The following is an 18,301-nucleotide window of genomic DNA, read 5'->3' as shown; positions in this document are numbered from 1 at the left end:
TGGATTTTTTTGATCACTGCATGAGTTGGATCCATTTCAAATTGCCCATGTTAGATCTTTCCCTATACATATGTACACGTATCATGTTCAGGAATAAGTGAACCACTAAGGACTTCAGCACAGTCACCAGTTACTGCTGTCCTGGAGTGAGGAATGCAGGAATCTACCTGTAATTCTTTCCTGGAAGTAAAAACATCTAGCCCCAGATCAGACCATCGACAGCTTTAAAACTGAGTATTGCATTTAAGAGAGCGCAGTACTGAGAAATGACTGCCACAAAACCTTCACAGGATCAGCAGATTCCCCAAGCAGCCCATGCTGGACGTCTCCAAACAGCCCCCAGGGACGATGCAAGCCCCTGCATCTCTGCTTCTGCCATTGAGCCTGCCAAATGCACTCAAATCAATCAAAAGTCATTCCCATTCAAAGGTCTTAAACCTTCAGTTTTACCACCAAATACTGAAGCCCTTCACGTGCCCTCTCGGAGGCAGAGGGCATTCGCCAGCAGCAGGGCTGGCACAGCACACCGCTATGACGTCATTCAGACTGGTTTGCATCTCCATCTCCTCACCACCACGGAGCACTCTGTGCACATCGCTACAAGAGTCTCTGTTTCACATAGATATTTTTGGGTTTTTTACAGGTGATTTTAATCTGTCTTTTCCTTCCAGGGATGTGGGTTTATTTTTTCCTTGCAATGTCACCAAAAGCCTTCTCATACTCTCACACATTACTGCACAGTCTGCTAGTTCTTTTTGTATTCCTAAGCCACAATTGTAGTAATAACCTAAATAACACCAAATATTTTCAAATACGGAAGCTGAAAACATGAAGTGAGGCTTTTACTGAGGTTGTATTGGTGGATGAAATCAAAGCAATGGATGCCCTTATTGCTAATGAATACACCGCATCAATTATTTCCAAGCACACACTTTTAAAGGGTGCTTTGTTATTTTCAGATTACAAAGCACACCAGAAATTTTTCAGTTCATCTTTTCCTTTCCTTGATATTGTGTTTAGGTGGATTATTCAATTTCAACATGTAACATTAGTATTAACTTTGCAACTATGTGACTGGTGATTTTCGTATATGCAAGAATCTGTTCCATCTTCTTTTAGTATACAAATTTGGCTTTGGTACATGTCTTTGAGGTGTTAAATAGTGTGTGGCTTGTGATACATATTTATGTCTTCAACACAAATTGTTGGTTTCTGTTCCATTAACCCTGTAACCTGTGGCAAACACCACCTGCAACTCTGCTCCAGCAAGAGGCTTTTAACTTCACCAATGCTGTTTGGAAACATGCAGGACATTGTAGCTATAAATAAAAAGATTCTCGTGCTGTACCTTACTAGCCTTATTTCCTATGTGCAAGCAGAATATTTTGGTCTCTCCATGCTTTCACAGGTAAGTGGTTTTGACAGAGGACTTGAGATTGAATTTTGCAGTAGCAATAGTAGTGGAAATAGCAACTTGAGAAATGGGATTGCCATGACTCCGCATAATCCAGAAAGAATAACCGTAGAAATATTATAGCCCCAAAAGGTTTCTAATTCTTCCTAAACATTTGGGAGGCTTCAGTTTTCTTCCAGGACAAGGAGTTTGGCAAAGCTTAAGTAAAAATGAATTCCCATTGTTGGGTTCAATAACAGCAGCAACGACAAAAATCCACTTTCAGAAAAGGATTTAGCTTTCTCTGTCTACACTTAGCATTAATTTAGCCTACCATGGAAAACTATATTTAGCCTTGCAATAGGAGGAGGTAGTGCCATGGATATGGAACGAGTGGCACCGGACACTAGTTAGCACAGGCGGGTACGACCCAGGTTAATAGCAGGTCCAAGAGGCTTTTGTTCTGAGAGCTACAGAAAGGTTTTGTTGTGCACACACCCCTTCAGCAGAAAACGCATTAAGCACATAGTCCAGTGACCATGCAAATTGTTTTTTATGCTTGCTTTGCCCTTCATGGTTTTCAGGCACACAGGAAGGGAAGGGACATGCTGGGCTTTCAACACTGCCGATCAGAGTGGTTTAACCGGACAGCTGCAGGCTGTGCCCAGCACTTGTACTTCTGGTTATGGTAGTTTTATGTTGAAGCAGCATGAGAAACCCAGCAGGAGTCCAGCCCTGCACATCAAAGTGTTCAGGCACATAATTAACTACCATAGCCTTTACACAATTCCCAATACATGACACCAAAGAGATGGCGGCTGCACTTTATTTATGGTGCCCAATAGTTGCATTTGGGATACTTTAACCAATTTGCTGGACAATACAATCTAGGTGGTATCAATTTTATTTAAAAAACAAAACAAAACAACCAACCACAACCAAAACAACACAAAACCAAACAAAATAAAACCAGATTACAACTTACACCTCTAAAGTGAGGGATAAGATTCTTCTCCTTGAAAAGAAAGTATAGCTCCCATTTGTTTCAACAAGTGTACAGCCCTATCCTTTTTTATATTTATGAATAGCTCATCGTTTAATTTCAGCAAGTAAATTTGCTATCTGCAATGGTTGTCATTAAAAGAGCTGATCACTTCATAACAATTTACCTGGAATTTTTTCAAAACTAAGCATTGTAGCAGTGGAACAAGCAGTATTGCGGGGTGTTAAACAAGCAGTCAAGCATTCAGCCTTGTCTTATCTGCTCTTCAGCACCTTCAACATCTGAAAAATAGCTAAATGACTGAAAATTTGCTCCTAGCACTATTTTGCATCCTTTTTTGTGATACGGAAACACTACGAAGCTTTGAAAGTAGGCATTTCACTGCATGCAGAACCAATCCCTAGTAAACCCCTAGGACGTCCCAAGAGAGACTTTGCATAGTATTTGGATGTAAAGCTAAACTGATACAAGAGGAAATTAATATCAAACAATTCCAAGTAGCCCCATTTTCTTTAGAGATCTCCCTTCTTAGCATCAGGCAAGAATAACAAAGGATGATTATAGCACGTATCTACAGCACAAACACCATGTTCGCAGCATGCACACGAATGAGCCTTGCACTGACCCATGGGACACATCGGATGTCGCCCACCAGAGGGATAAACCACATTGTACTTATTAGAGAAAGAGCTTTTAAATACTCTCTCCTTTAATATCTGGATTGAGCGTTGGCCCCATTTCAGGAAGAAACACGGTGCCTGAGCTAAAGTCTCTTCAGCTGATGGGAATTTTCTCACCAACTGTAAGAGGACTTGCTTCAGGCCCATAGTCTGAAACTTAAGTTTAAGCAAAATGGTTCTCAGTCACCCTCTCCCTCACCTTGAATTAAACGTAAATACCAGCTTAGCTTTAAAAGACCTAGGTCCCATGTTAGAAGCAGAACAAGCAGAAGTCCTTTGGGAGAAGGATGAAGACCTGCAGGAGATGCAGGGACGTAACTCCCAAGAAAATTTGGTTTTACCGGTCACATGCGAGAGGAGACAGCCAGCACTCACTCTTGAGTTATTCTGCAGAGTTTACAGCAATAAGCAGCAGGCCAGTTTTGGTCAGTGCAGGAATCAGACAGAACAGCAGCCAGAAAGGTAGGGAGCTGACATACAAGTTATTTTTACATAGCGCAGTGCCAGGGGAGAACTATATTTAGCATGATTAACATTTACTTCAGTTGCTATAGTGACTGATTTTATTTGTCTTCTACATGGGATAGATGGCTATTTTCTCCTACAGGCCTTAGAGAACATCACCCCAAAAAAGCAGCACTCTTTGTTCACACAGCTGACAACTGAAATAACATCCAGCCCCCAGAAAATGTTTCTAACGTTTTTTTTTCCCTATCAAACTGTAAGCAAATTTGATAGCAGATGGACAAATTACAGCAGAATGACACCAGCACCTTAACCAGCCTGTAAAGGGTTCTGCAGTGTTTTCATGCTGTTTTGGCAACCAGAGCAGAGATAATATACCAGGTGGCCCCTTTTCTTTTCATGATATGAATAGCAGAGCCTTATTTTCAAGACTACTGAACACCAGCAAGCACTGCTGTTAAGGCTAGTCAGACTTGCAGTCCATGGCTGACTTTTGCACAGCACTTTTTTTTTTCTGGCCCTGTTTCCTTCCAGAAGAAGTTTTATCATCTTTTCATAGAAGGAGAGGAGGCAGCATCAAATGCTCTTGCTCTATCCACAGTGTTTACATGTAATTTTACTTTAAATACATTACTAGTTTTATGTACGTTGCCAGAAGGCTAGAATGGCAACGCACAGATAAGTGTGAACCCCCTGTCTCTTGCATAAAGTGTAAGTTATCAGTCGTGATTTGAACATAAAAGGAACACATTAGCAGCAGCATTGAGACTGCCAGTGAAATTTGTCACTGAGATGATAGAGACTGAGAGCTTCTCCAGGTCTTTCCACAGGATTTTCCAATTATAAGTGGAGCAGAGGGTGTCTTGTAGATAGTTTTTAATTACAATGGTGGTTTTAATCGTAACGTACAATGTATGTTCCTCAGCAGGGAGGAAGGCTATTTCCAACAGGGGAAAAAGTAAAGATGAGGCAGTTTTAGGCCATCAAAGTCCTTCACTTCAAAGCTGCTTCTGCTGGGGAAGTAAGTGCCACGTTACGGGACACTGGGGCCCTGGACCTGCCTGCTCAGAGACACAGAGGGAAATTGGTCTGAGTTAACGAAGAGGTGCAGATTTAAAGTGAATTGGTTAATCTGTATTAAGCTGCTTTAATTCTGAGTAAGTGGTCTTTACTCCACTTTAAGATATAAATAAGCTGAAGTAAATTACAGTAAAACGAGACTATTTGAAATCCAAGTCCACACGAGGGTTTAACGCAAGTTAAACAACCTGCTTTCAAAATGTTAATCCAGATCAACTTCCCTGAATATCCTCACGTAGCCAAAAGTCCTTCAAAGAGCAAACACCGGATTGTCAACAGAGTCAGTCCCTACTCTAATAATGCCTGGATCCAGCCCTGAGCATCCACTCTTTAATCTGCAAAATGCACCACAGCTCTGGACAAGTCAAGGGCTGTCAAAGGGCATGTACCCATTACAGACCTCCGCTCTTGCCAGCTCCTTCCCATGCCTCCCATGAGGTGAACATCATTGTATTTATTTGGTTTTGTTACTCAACAGAAGCTGCAGGGCAGCGCCAACAAGGTGCCTGGAAGCAGGACCGCTGTGAGCAGAGAGGGCTGGGCTGAGCGGGGGAAGCGCTCGTCCCTGCAGCTCTGCACCAGCTCAGGTACTGCGTACACCCTCCCCACAGCCACACCAAAACCTACACCAGTATGCAGGTGGGAAGAGAGCCCCTGCCACAGGGCTGGCCTCCCCCAGCCACTAGAGGTGCTCCAGACCTCAAAAGCCTTTATGAGGCACCACCACAAATTTGTTGATGGCTTCTGTACAAGGCAGCGTGACCCAGCTGCACGCCTACAGTACCCTAAGCCACAGCTATAATCAAAGACAAAAATGAGCCAAAGATCTTAACAAGCTCAAAGGATGCCTGTTGCTACGTCCTAATGGCAGCACATTTTCCATGTCACATTTGATGCTGCTAAAAGATGAGAATTCTCATTGCTTTCAGTCCCACAGCAGCCAACATTACACGATAACCATGTTTCCATCAAATAAATCAAAGCCTACTGCTCACACCTAATGAACCCTTGCAAAATACCTCCCAGGTATGAGATTTAAAAACCTGGAGTGCTTTTGAAGGCAAAGATGTTGAAAAAAGCTCCACTGATGAGGGTTCATTCAAGTGTCACACTTATGATCTAAATGGAGTAAAAATGCACTAAGTGCCAGCCACAAACAGTTCTAGCAGCAGTCACTGTGATCCAAGAAGAAAAACATCCTTTCAAAGGAGACACGGGAGGAATGAATACAGAGGATCCTATTTCACTTGCTCTAACTTATCAGCTGACACAGTTACACAGCCCAAACTGGATGAACAATGGAGCAAGAATTTCAGTATCTATTAGAAGAAAGATGTAAAATAAAAGATAGAAGAGGATTAAAGTCAAAGTGCACACAATCCTGTTTCATCATAAGAACTGGAAATAGATTTAGACAAGCATCATATGACCAATTACCTGCCTTTGCTTTGGGGAGCTTCCTGGGTTTGGTAATTCATTCACATCAAACTGGAGGGACTCCTACACAGAGGAAAAAGATCTTACCTTGCACATCTACATAACCCAAATATAGTTGCTAACTTGAGGTATTCCTGCATAAGGCCTTCTATAATGGCCTTACAGAGAGGACTGCCTGTTTCTTTATATTTATTTCTGCCCATCGATGTTTATCCTTGCCACGCAGAGATGTTCACTTCCCATATGAAACCTCTGCATGTGCACTACCAAGCAGAAGAGGGATTTAACTCTCACCCTTAAGCTCCAAAACCTGAGATCCAGCCATGCTGCAAGTTTTTCAGCATAACAGAAACCAGGGAGGAAACAATTGCATACCGAGTAAGTCAGGTATGAAAACTGACTTCTCCAAAATAAGTTGTTCTTGGTCTGTGAGGATGTATGTGGCCTCCTCCTAACTTTTAAGGAGCATGCCAGCTGGAGAAGATCTTCACTCAGGAAATAACCCAGTAGCCTAGTTTTCAAAAGGAACAGATTTTGGGATACTGGAGTTTCTTGGTATCTCTGACCCCAGTCCCACACACATACATAGCTTCGCTTGAAGGCTTTTGAGTAGTTACCTCAGCATCAATATGGTCAGTCTGAGTTAAGAAGCTGCATTAAGTCTGTGCAGGATCCAGCCTGTTTAGTGAGCTGTACATTTCAGTATAAAAAATGAAAGACTTGGGTTCCTGGCCAGTCTCCCTGGGTGAAGTTCTCAGGCCCGCTCTACAGAAGAAGTCCCTCTGGGTCTTTGAAGAGCCAGCCAGTCTATAAATAGCCCATGAGAAACATCTTAAAGTTTAAAATTAGCATGAAAGACACTGAGATCTCAAATATCTCAGCAGAAAGTTTCACAGTCTTTTTCCGTGGTAAGACCTGTAATAACCTCTCCACAGCCGCTCCCCACAGAGCCCTTCCATCAGCTGAGTGTTTCCACTCCTGGCAGCGCCCTGCCATAGCACAGATACCAACAGCACTGTGGGCTAAATCAAGATGCCCAACTCCATTGCAGACATGATGTGTCAAGGTCCAAGTGACCCCTTTGTGCATGATACAGGGAATAGTGGGTACTCTCTAGTCACATCAGAGTCTTCCATTGCAAAAAACCCGAACATCAATCACAGTTTTAATCTTGAAAGGGCTATCTTACAACTGAAATACAAATGAGGTAGAGGAAAACAGAAAAGAAAAAGCCAAGATAACTCACTTATAAATTTGGTAAATAACAAAAATGTTCATTTCAATCCAAAAGTAGAAAATGTCTTGTAACAACAGGTTTATTTTTAGTATAAATAAATATGAGAGTTTTAGGGTTTTTTGAACTTGAGGTTTGAGTTATTCCTCCTAATAGGATGATCATGTCTTATAAGAAGCTTTTATGACTTACTATATAAGCCCATTTGTTCCTGAGCTGGTAAAATCATCCCCAGTACTATTTAACATTTTTGGGCTGCTGTTAAAGCTGTGTCCAGACACCCCAGGAGGCAGTTAGGAAGCAGTTTTATTAGACTTCAAACTGCTGCAAACTCTTACAGCAGGATTTCAGACACCTATGAAAACCTATCCCAGGCTTCAAAAGTAGGAAGGAAAAAAAAAAATCTTAAAGCATTTCTCCCTATGTGATCTTTGAGAACAAGAGCTTAGCTGTTTGCAACACCTCCAAATCAGCTGTGCTTGAGGGAAAACTAACGGTGGCTGTAGGTGACTGTCTATGGACTACCAACAAAAGCACTGAAAAAAGATGTCAGGCAGGTTGAATTTCATCAATGCTATTTAGAGCTTGGTGACAATACAGTGATGTCTGCTGAAGGACGCCATTTTCTCTACCCTTGTTAACAATCTCAGGAATAACTGAAATATAACTAGTGTTCTACTGCTACTAGAGAGGCTTCCTGGATTTTAACAAGCATTTGATTAACCAATATAACAAAAGCTGCTGCTTTCCTTCAACCTGTTAAGAACCACTCTCTTTAAAAATAAGTGGAACTGCAGTGTTAAAGCAATTACAAGCCAAAGCCACTCTACTTGCCAGAGTCAACTGTGGTAAACTCAGATAAAACCTGTTTAATCCAAACATGGGAACACATTCAGTTATAAATACCAGAATAAACCCATAAGGTTAATCTACTACATAACATCTTAATGGCAAATATAGCCTCATCTGATCGACACTTACTGAAGCAGAAAATAGGAAGCATTTGTTTATTAAGGCTTAAACTTACTTTTGGGTTTAGGCTTTGAACGCAAAAGGAAGATGCCTACCAGACTGCCCCACACTTGCCTGGTTTCCAGAGAGACCCCACTCATTCTGAGTGGAGTTGGATTTCTCCACCAAGCATGCTCTGATTTGGTCTTAGGTACAGTATTAAAAGCCCTGCGCTTGACTTGCCATGTTCCTCAAGAGCAGCAAGGCATTCAGTAATGCTGCTTTCGTCTGGAGGCAGACTTCTCCAACAACTCCAGAAAAAGGCAGGAGAAACCCTACAGTGAGCCATCACCACATAAGATATCCCTATAGGAAGTTTCTTCTTAATTCCTGTTTACCAGGCATTGCTGTTCTTCCTGAAACAAAAGGGAATAAAAAGGTTTGGAATAAAATTATTCAAGTCTTAATATATTCTTGCTATCCACATCATTTTCCACCCCTTCTTTCAGTGCAGCTAATTTTTAGTGGAAAATTCTTTCTGTTTGATCAAGTTGAAGTCTATCATCTCTCACTGTACTAAATGAAAGTCGTGCTTCTTTTACTGCAAAGTATGAAAAAGGAGGGCAATCGTGCCCACATTAGCCTTCTCATCATTGCATTTGATAGCTGGATCTGCACAAATGCAGTACAAAACCCACTTCTTTTACAATCAGCTGGTTATTCTATTGAACATACGTAAGATACATCTCAAAAGAGTTATCGTAAGATATACGAGGTCTAGGGAAAATATAAGAACGTTTGAGAGCATACAGGGAGGAGGACTAACAGTCCAAGATTTCTTTATTATCAGAATTATCTAACATAGCACAGTACTTTATCATAAAATAATTTCACTTTGCAAAAAAGCACAGATGACGATAGAATAAAAATATGTTTATGGAACAAAGGAAGATTGATTAATCAAAGCAACAGTAAGAGCTCCATTCAATCTTATTTCTACATATTGGGTTTTTAATAGCATTTGCCTAAATAGATGAGTCCTTTTTTTTAAAAAAAAAAAAAAAAGGACTTTGCATTAAAAAAAAAAAGACACTAGTAAATCAGTGAGAATAAGATTTGTAAGACAGGCTTTTCAGTGCCAAAATATCTGTAGCTGAGTCTGTAACTGCTAATGAAAACAGGAGCACTGGCTGAGCACTGGCTCCTGGTTTGGTGTCATGAACCAGCTCAGCAACATCAATGATTCACTGCTCCTGGAGAGGGGCACTTGCCCCTCACTCCATCGCTGGCCAAGACCCCACACCGCAGTACCGTGCCACACACAGCTGCCTGATGCAGACATCTGTATCGAGGCTGTTCATCACTATACAAATTTCTGAGCCCCTCTCAGCGGGAAATGCCTCCATCTACTGAACTTTCCATCTGATACCAAACTAGAGGAGAGTTTACCCCCACGCTGCATCAGAAAGTTGCTCATTAACCTGGAAGGTCATAGACATGTCTGACAAACAGGTATCTGTGTTTCCAAGAAAAGAGAGGGGATGTTTATTTTAGTTGTACTTCTCTGTCGCGGTTTAACCCCAACCAGCAACTAAACACCTGCTCACTCACTCCCCCACAGTGGGATGGGGAGAGAATCAGAAGAGTTTAAATGGCTGAGATGAATACTAAAATGGTGTAATTTTCTCCCAATTTATTAAAAATAGACAGGAACATGAGACTCCTGACGCTGTCAACAGTATATGTCCCATATGCTTGTAGCAAGGGAGAGGGGAACCCCCCACCCCAAGAGGCCCCTTGCAGCCGGGACCGCTGTCCCAGAGGCAGCGGGGAGAAGGGGCTGGGGGGGGAATGGGGTGCAGCACCTTCCCAGCTGCACCTCCCTTCTCACGCGGCACCTCCCTTCTCACGCGGCAGCCTGCAAGAGAACGTAGAGGAATCCATGGTGTGTTATTTCTTCCTGCCATCCACGGTCCAGCTCATCTGCCATTACAACACCACCCCTTGGCTGTACATCGAGGTATTCAGGGATGCAATCATTTTGGTATTTGAACTAAAACTAATAAACTAGGGATAGGTAAATTCCTCAAACTAGTACAACTGCTTTCTGAGGTGATGCAAAATTTCTTCAGAAGATAAAACCATCAGGCTCCAGGTTTTTCAAGGCTCTCAAACAACTAAAGTGACCCTTCATTTTAAATACTTGATTCCTTAGCTTTGTAATGAGAAAGCTGCAACTGTGAAACTTTTTGTAATACATACCAGAGGCTGTTTTAATTTAAAAATATATTTTTAAATACTATTTTTCTCTGTGGGAAGTATCTACTGGTGGTTGAGTCTGTGGGGAGGCTGTGCTTTTATTCCATTTGATATATTTACTCCATTGCTTTGGAGTTCTTTTCTTCCAGCTATATATCAAAAAGCATCAAATGACCAATCTTGAGAGAGAAACTGAGGAACAGCTATGGTAACAGACATTAGAAAGGTAGTTTTAGACTACACTAGTGACTTTAATTACTTCAAATACTACAAAACTAAACAGACAAACCATCTTTGAAATGGCAGTGAAAGCACCAGCCAACATACGACAGCCTGAAAGGATTGGAAGCACTGACCTTGGAAACTTACTTAAAGCAGGCAAAATTTGTTAAATAGTAGCTGAATGAAAGAAACTCATTTTCATTCACATGTCCTTTAGTTTAAGTGTGAAAATTCCCGCTGATTATACCTGCTCACATTTTAAGCATGTGCAAACGTTTCCAGTACCCAACTTCCAACCTGTGCTCCATCCTCGTAATGAAATACCAAATACATGTATGAGAAAAGCACCTGGAGACTTCCATCTATCCCAAAAGGCAAGAAAGGGAGGCCACACATGGCAAAAATAGAAATCCTTATGCATTGACAACACACTGCCATAAAATACAGAGAATCGCAGTCCATGACAGCCCTCCAGCTTGTGGGTCTGAATGTAGCACATAGGCACTTCTCCGTTACCAAGACAGATTAATGACCTTTCCCAGACTTCAAAATTAAAATATACATATACACCAGACTAATAAGTATACAGAAGTGCAATCTGGCCACATATTGCACTATTATGGGAAAACTTGTGCTGCAGGAAGCACATCCAATAGCAAAGCCCTTCAGAGCCCAAAATTCATGCCCAGAGCCAGGAATGCCCCTCACTGCCATTCTTGCTTAAAACACTACTGCTTCACTGTGCATCTTTTTGCTTCTTCCCCTTGTGCAAGTGTGTGCGTGTGTGTGTATATATATATATCATATGGCAATAAAAGCCAGCAGAGTCCCAACAGTACAAGAACAGACTTCTTAAATCACACTGAATGTCATAAATCTGGTTCAGTGAGAATCAACCCAGCACATTGGCACAAAATCGCTTCTTGCAGTCTCCTCGTAGAGCAGTGGGTCCTCACATCAATTACATGAGGGGAATTGCTCCAGTTTCTGCACCAGGCAAGGGCTTATTCAGGTTTGCAAATGGAAACAGTTTTTGTAGCACTACAGGATTTCTAACATGTGCCTGCTTATTTGCTCCAGTAAAAGGGCCTTAAAATATTAATACTGCAGCAAAATCTCACTGACTTAGGACCCTCATGACTGAAAACTGGGACTCAGAGGGCCAAGCTATGAAGTTGTACGTCAAGTACTTTGCCTATTAGATATATGGCTGATAAGATGGGGGTTTTCTTTTTTGTTTGTTTTTTTAAATATACATAAAATTTTCTGAAACTTGTTTCACAGCTCTTCCCATTCTCATCGAATATGCCACTTCCAGGTTACTTTTCCTGATGCTTATCAAGTTTCTTATTGCTGTTTGACAAATGAACAAGCACCAAGAGCTCTCCTCAGTGGAGTAAACACCTTCTGACTTCAAAGGAAGATCTGTTTTTAAGAGCTGTGTTCTTGGAAACTGCTGTAGTTGGCTCTACCAGATCACTATCTTCATGCATCAAAGCAAAAGGTACGTTAGCAAATAAATATAAAGCAAATTTTTAACTTGAAGGAAGTTAAGCAAGCAGGGTGGGGGGGACGACGACTCTCCAGAGCACACTTTGAGCAAGCAAACTCTAAATGACTCCTGATGGGTCTCTCCTGTGCACAGGGTCAGACGAATTTCACCAACTCCATGCTTCCACAAGCATTGCAATTCTCAACCTTGTATTGAGAAGTCCCTGCAGTCTCAACTCACCTTGGAAGCAAAATACAAAGTGTTTCTGGTTTTTGCTGATCTAGAGAAGAGCTTTGAAATGCAACTTCATCACAACCAAAAACCTCAAGCAAGAAGGTACTCAGGCATTCCCAACTGCTTTGGGGAGTTTGGAGTGATTAAGCCAATGATGTAGTATGGGGCTTTTGTAACAAAACACTTGGCATTGACAGCTGTATTCATCTCCAGCTATGGTACTGTTTGTACCATAGATGCAAAAAATCTGCTCTCGCATACAGTTTCCTTATGCTGCAAGCGGCGTGCATATGCTGCTACGTGTATTTGTTGTACACGACTAATACCTCTTTCTCAGTTCTTGAAAATCCATTTACAGTCTTATCCCTCTCCCCACCATTTAAAGATTTTCTCACTGCATTACAACCTCAGCTTCATCTGCTTCAGCAAACCATGAGGCTGCCCTTTCCTGGACCCACTTTTAGAACTCTTCCGTATTTATTTATTGGGGTTTTTTTCTCTGAGCAACTCCCTTGTGACCACCCACTCACAGTTACAGCTGGGCACAGTGGGGAATTTAAGACCTCAGCTAACAGAGGGATATGCTGGCAAATTACACTTTGCAAAAACAAAGTGTGAGTTCAGGTGATGGTATCAGCTCAGCTGCTATTAATTTGTGTATCAGCTTTTCCAAAGATGCTTTATTGCTTATGCTGGAAGATTACCAAATAAAGCATCCACGTAATGCTGAGGCTACAGAAATATCAAATGCAGATCTACAGAAACCATCTGCTCACAACATAGGATGGATAGCGAATAATGATGGGATTAGACCACTACATACACACAGGTTTCATAAAGGAAAAACACACCCATGACCTTCACCATCTCTTTCCAATTCCCTGGAGACCTTCCAGGGCAGGGGAAAGGTGCAGTGTGGTGAAACATGGCCCCTCGGCAATGCAGGAGTCCCCACATGCCTGCAGGGACTGCGAAACACAGCACGGCCATTCACACTCATAGGGTGACAGGGGTCGGTCAGAAATGGGGGGGAGCAGGGGACAACTCAAGCTCCGTTTTAATATTAATAGCTATATAAGAGAACTGAAAATGAATTGAACTTAAAGCTGTTTCCTGTATTGTCCATCTTACGGCACATAGCAATGAAAATAGCTGATTTCTTGAACCACTTCCTTGTTCACACATACAACCAAGGCTACTCATTTGCTTTTTTTTTTCACTACAGTAAAAAAAGTACATTCTCTGCCACATATGACAGTGCTGTATTATAGCACCATCATTAAGTTTCATTATTAAATAAAAGAACAAAATTAAAACAATGAGTAAATGAGAATTCCACTGGTTTGGGTGCATGCAGGCAGGAGGACGTCAGGAGGCAAGGGACTGGCATGCAGAGCTGGATGAAACTTTCACCATGAAACGTGGAGCACCACACCCACACCAAAGCCCAGCTTCCAGCTGCAGGTGTCCTTACATACCCCAGACCCACCCACATTCACTCATTCTGCCCTTGTTTGCTTTATACATCTTGAGATCTGAGATCTGGAGAGACCTTCTTCCTTCCTTGTAGGACACAGCTAGGGAGGACATGGTTTTATTGATCTGGCACAGAGGGCCTGTTTTTGAGTTTCATATTCATGAGAAGAGAAACCCAGAAGATGGCATTGTTGTAATATGGGTTGCATGGAGCACCCACCCAGCCAACCCCACCCAACGTCGGTGTCCCAGCAGAACTTGGGTAGGGTCAACAAGAAGTCAATCCAACAATGACTGTGTAGGCTTCATTTATGAATACATATCCATTTTGTAGCTTTTTGTCAGCATCCTTCACCAGCACCTGCAGTCAGATCACTACATGCAAAGCAGCCGCTCCCAGCTACAGCTGTGTCACCTCCACTTGGTGGCAGAACCAAAATGGTTCAGACCAAGAGGCACTGTGTCTACCCCCTGGGCCACAGGAACAGATCAGACCTGGACACAAGCTCAATATGGAAGCTCAGAGGCAATGGCTCATCTCATGTGTGAGGTGAGCTCAAAGACAGCTCAAGCTCTCCCAAAGACAGCTCAAGCTTCAAAGTTTATTGAGCAAGACTAAGGAAGTCTTGAAATCACTGGGCAGAAAAAGCACTCCACACACCTAGCATCTTTGGAGCCACTGTAGACCTGCTGAACACACAGAACTCAGACCTGCTGCCAGGATACACGACTTATCCATAGCATTACCTCATGCCATTCAAAAGCAAGAATGCCAAATTGCCATCGCATTGCCTGAGTCACTCATCGATCTTCCTATGCAAATAATGCCTAGAATTTGAAGTAGGAAAAATAAAGATAAGAGACCACTGTACCTATTTATGCAAGTTAGAACATTTACTCAATCATTAAAAATAAGAAAAGAGTTTCTCTAAACTACCGGTCACAATTAGCCTGGTCAGGCTCAAATTATCTGCCACAACAGTCCTACTTTAACAATATTAAGTTGCTTCTTGTTAAAACGGCTCTGAACATCTCAGTCCTAACAGATAAAGTTTTCCTCATCATTTTCCTTAATTTCTTTTGCTTGAGTCCCAATTCACAGAGCCCATACAAATAGCATTGAATTGGCAGCTGGGACGAGACAGCACCTTTGAAATTACCTAGAAAACTCCATTCCCATAACAACAAATTGCTTTGCAGTTTGTCCTAGACACAGGAGGTCCAGCTTTAACTGCTTGCTCAGCCCTTCTCCCTAAATTCAAGTGCAAATGCCCCCTCACACACATTTTCTTAAGAAACATGGGCCTTTAATATGTCTTTGCTAAACCAAGAGAGAATCAAATAGGAAAACGTCCATGAAGATACCCGAGGAAAAACCAGGCAACTGAGAGGGGAAAGAGATTCTCAGTTTGTGAAAATGATTTACAGCTTCCTTGAAGGCAGGATACTTCATTGATTTATCCCAGTTAAAAATCTGGCTCCATTTCTGAGAAGTATTTTAAGTGGTAATGCAGCTATTCAGCATTTATGAATAGGTGTGGAACGCTCAGCCGAGCATGAAAAAGCTAAGTTCCTCCTCCATACACTTGTTAAGATTAGTGTTTATGTAACACTTCAGACACCATAAATAACACTGATTTTGTAATATATAAACCACATGTTGAGCATGCAATTCAGTTTTCCTATTTTTATGCTGCTGGATGTACCTGAAACTGGTTTTTAATGAAATACAGCCTACTTTCACACACATTAGTGATTTTATTTTCTTTTGGGAACAGCAATAACTGCTACAAATGCTAGTATCATTTTCACCATCCAGAGTCCTGCATTTCTTTTTAGTCTTTCAGTCTTAGAGGAGGACTCAGATATTCCACATTTTGACAGGTTAGATTTATAGACCTGCAGTGGCCTAGGGCACTTCAGCATCACCAGAGCGGTACAAGGTAAGCACTCACCGAGGGCTCTGTGTGAATTACTACAGCTTGGCATGGGTGATAACACACCAGAGAGCTTTTCTGGAGCAGGATTAGCAAAAGCTTGGCTGGTTTAATCACCTTGTTACAAGGACCCTCCTTCTGAGGTTCTCCTGCACCAGTACAATGGGGGACACGGAAGGATTAATACCACTACTGACCACTTTTGGGTCCCCTGTGCTGAAGGGGTTAGAAGCTCATCGCTCCGTTTGCCCCGATGTCACAAAGCGGGCACAGCCATGGTGGCCAGCGGGAGTGCACGGGAGAGGACTGCTGGTACAGCAGAGGCAACACGCTGTCCGTTCTCCTTCAATGCGCCTATTCACACCACTGAGAAGTGTCATCTTCTCTTTCATGTGCTGATAGCCATGACCTCATGAACCCTCCCAAATCCACCTTCTCAGAGAGGATATGGAGATAACTTCTGCTGTGTTTATAGAGAGACAAACCCAGATGGAGATTTTGAAAGCTCCCGTTGGTCTGTTACAGCAAGCTACTTTCCACCCCAGGGGCTTCACAAACCCACACGAGGTTTTAGAATTCCTTGAAACTGTAAGCTACACATCCCCATGCTAAAATTGTAACTTCTTCTGACATGCAGAACAGCCATCAGCATCTACTGAAAAGGGGTTTGTCACAGGTTTGAAAGGGTGTTGGCTCATGGAAGTGCCTCACTACTGTTTTTGTAAAGGACACTAGGGCCAGGCAGGAAAAGCACTGCAAGATATTTGCATGAATGAAAAAAAAAAGACATTTTAAGTTGGTTTTGTTCCCAGAAGCACAGCTTTCAATGCACACTGACCTTCAAATCCAGCAGTACACTCAGAGCTAGCAGAGAGACAGCCAGCCAAGCTCACTGCGTTTTGGGAAGTATCTGTTTCTGTTTAAAGAGATATAGTTTCCGCCAGAAGTTACTCACACCAAACCAAACCACTTTCAGTCGACTCCCTCCACTCCTCCCCTTCTCTGGCTTTCAGAGAGTTATCTGGAACAAATTGCACTTGACACACTTTTCCAATCCATTTCCAAGGTTGGTTTTTCCCTGTTCACCTTCCATTCTGCTTTTGCAAACATCTGTGTATCCTCCCAAAACATACCTTGAACAGAGGATTTTTTTTTCCTTCAAATACTCATTGTTTAAATTTTCTCCCCAAATTACTTTTGTTCATTGTACATTGAACACAAGTTAATGGTAGAGTGCTAAGCTTCAAGTCTGACCTGGCTGTCAAAAGATGCAATTAACATGAATTTCTCCCTTTATCACACATGAAGTCACAAGACCGCACCTCAAATACTGTGTTCAGTTTTGGGCCCCTCACTACAAGAAGGACATTGAGGTGCTGGAGCGTGTCCAGAGAAGGGCAACGAGGCTGGTGAGGGGTCTGGAGAACAAGTCTTGCGAGGAGCAGCTGAGGGAACTGGGGTTGTTTAGCCTGGAGAAGAGGCGGCTCAGGAGAGACCTCATCGCTCTCTACAACTACCTGAAAGGAGGTTGTAGCGAGGTGGGTGTCAGTCTCTTCTCCCAAGTAACAAGCGATAGGACAAGAGGAAACGGCCTCAAGTTGCACCAGGGGAGGTTTAGATTGGACATGAGGAAAAATTTCTTTACTGAAAGAGTGGTTAAACATTGGAAGAGGCTGCCCAGGGAAGTGGTTGAGTCACCATCCCTGGAGGTATTTAAAAGACATGTAGATGAGGCGCTTAGGGACATGGTTTAGTGGGCATGGTGGTGTTGGGTTGACGGTTGGACTTGATGATCTTAGAGGTCTCTTCCAACCTTAATGATTCTATGATTCTAAGATAAGTTTAGGCAAGCAAACAGATACAAACTCATACAAAACGTGGAGACACAAACATCCTATTGCATCACCTCACCCTCTACCAGACATAGGTAGGAGTGTTTGTTTTCCTGCTGGACACATGCTGCCTGCAAGCAGATGAAGGCCTGCCAGCACACGCACTCAGAAAAGCAAATAGGTGAACAAACGATAAACATGCAAGGTTCAGAGCTCTCCCTGCAAGAGCGGTTGGACTATGGCCTGAGATCCCACCTGAACACAGAGCTGACATCCTGGAGGATAGGTAGCATCAGGGGCCACTTATCTACAGAGGGAAGGCATTTCACAGGACTTGGGTGAAAGATGGAGGGTGAAAGCTGGCCCCTACAAGGGCTCTTTCCTTTTTCAGTGGAGATAGTGCGAGAGTGCTGTGTTTGCAACCCTCTAGCTCAATTCCCTGAAAGAAGCCCTCCATACCCAACTCTAGAACAGCAGACAAGTTGTGCATCACATGAGCTGTGCATTACCAACTCCAGGAGACACCAGATCTCCCTCCATTGTGTTATTGTGGTGACCAGCCAGTCTAGTATATTAAACCCATTTTCCATACCTTTCACAAGACAA

At 42.5% G+C, this 18,301-nt stretch overlaps 1 protein-coding gene across 2 annotated transcripts in view; it reads right to left on the bottom strand.

Annotated features, from left to right (window-relative positions):
* ST6GAL1 (ST6 beta-galactoside alpha-2,6-sialyltransferase 1) overlaps positions 1–18,301 on the bottom strand; it is a 78,198-nt gene that overhangs the window by 865 nt on the left and 59,032 nt on the right. The gene's annotated exons all lie outside the window — the stretch shown is intronic.

The sequence above is a fragment of the Aptenodytes patagonicus genome, chromosome 6 (assembly GCF_965638725.1).
Source record: "Aptenodytes patagonicus chromosome 6, bAptPat1.pri.cur, whole genome shotgun sequence".
Taxonomy (NCBI): Eukaryota; Metazoa; Chordata; class Aves; order Sphenisciformes; family Spheniscidae; genus Aptenodytes; species Aptenodytes patagonicus.
The sequence above is the reverse complement of the archived record's forward strand: the minus strand, read 5'-3'. Positions and strand labels throughout refer to the sequence as shown.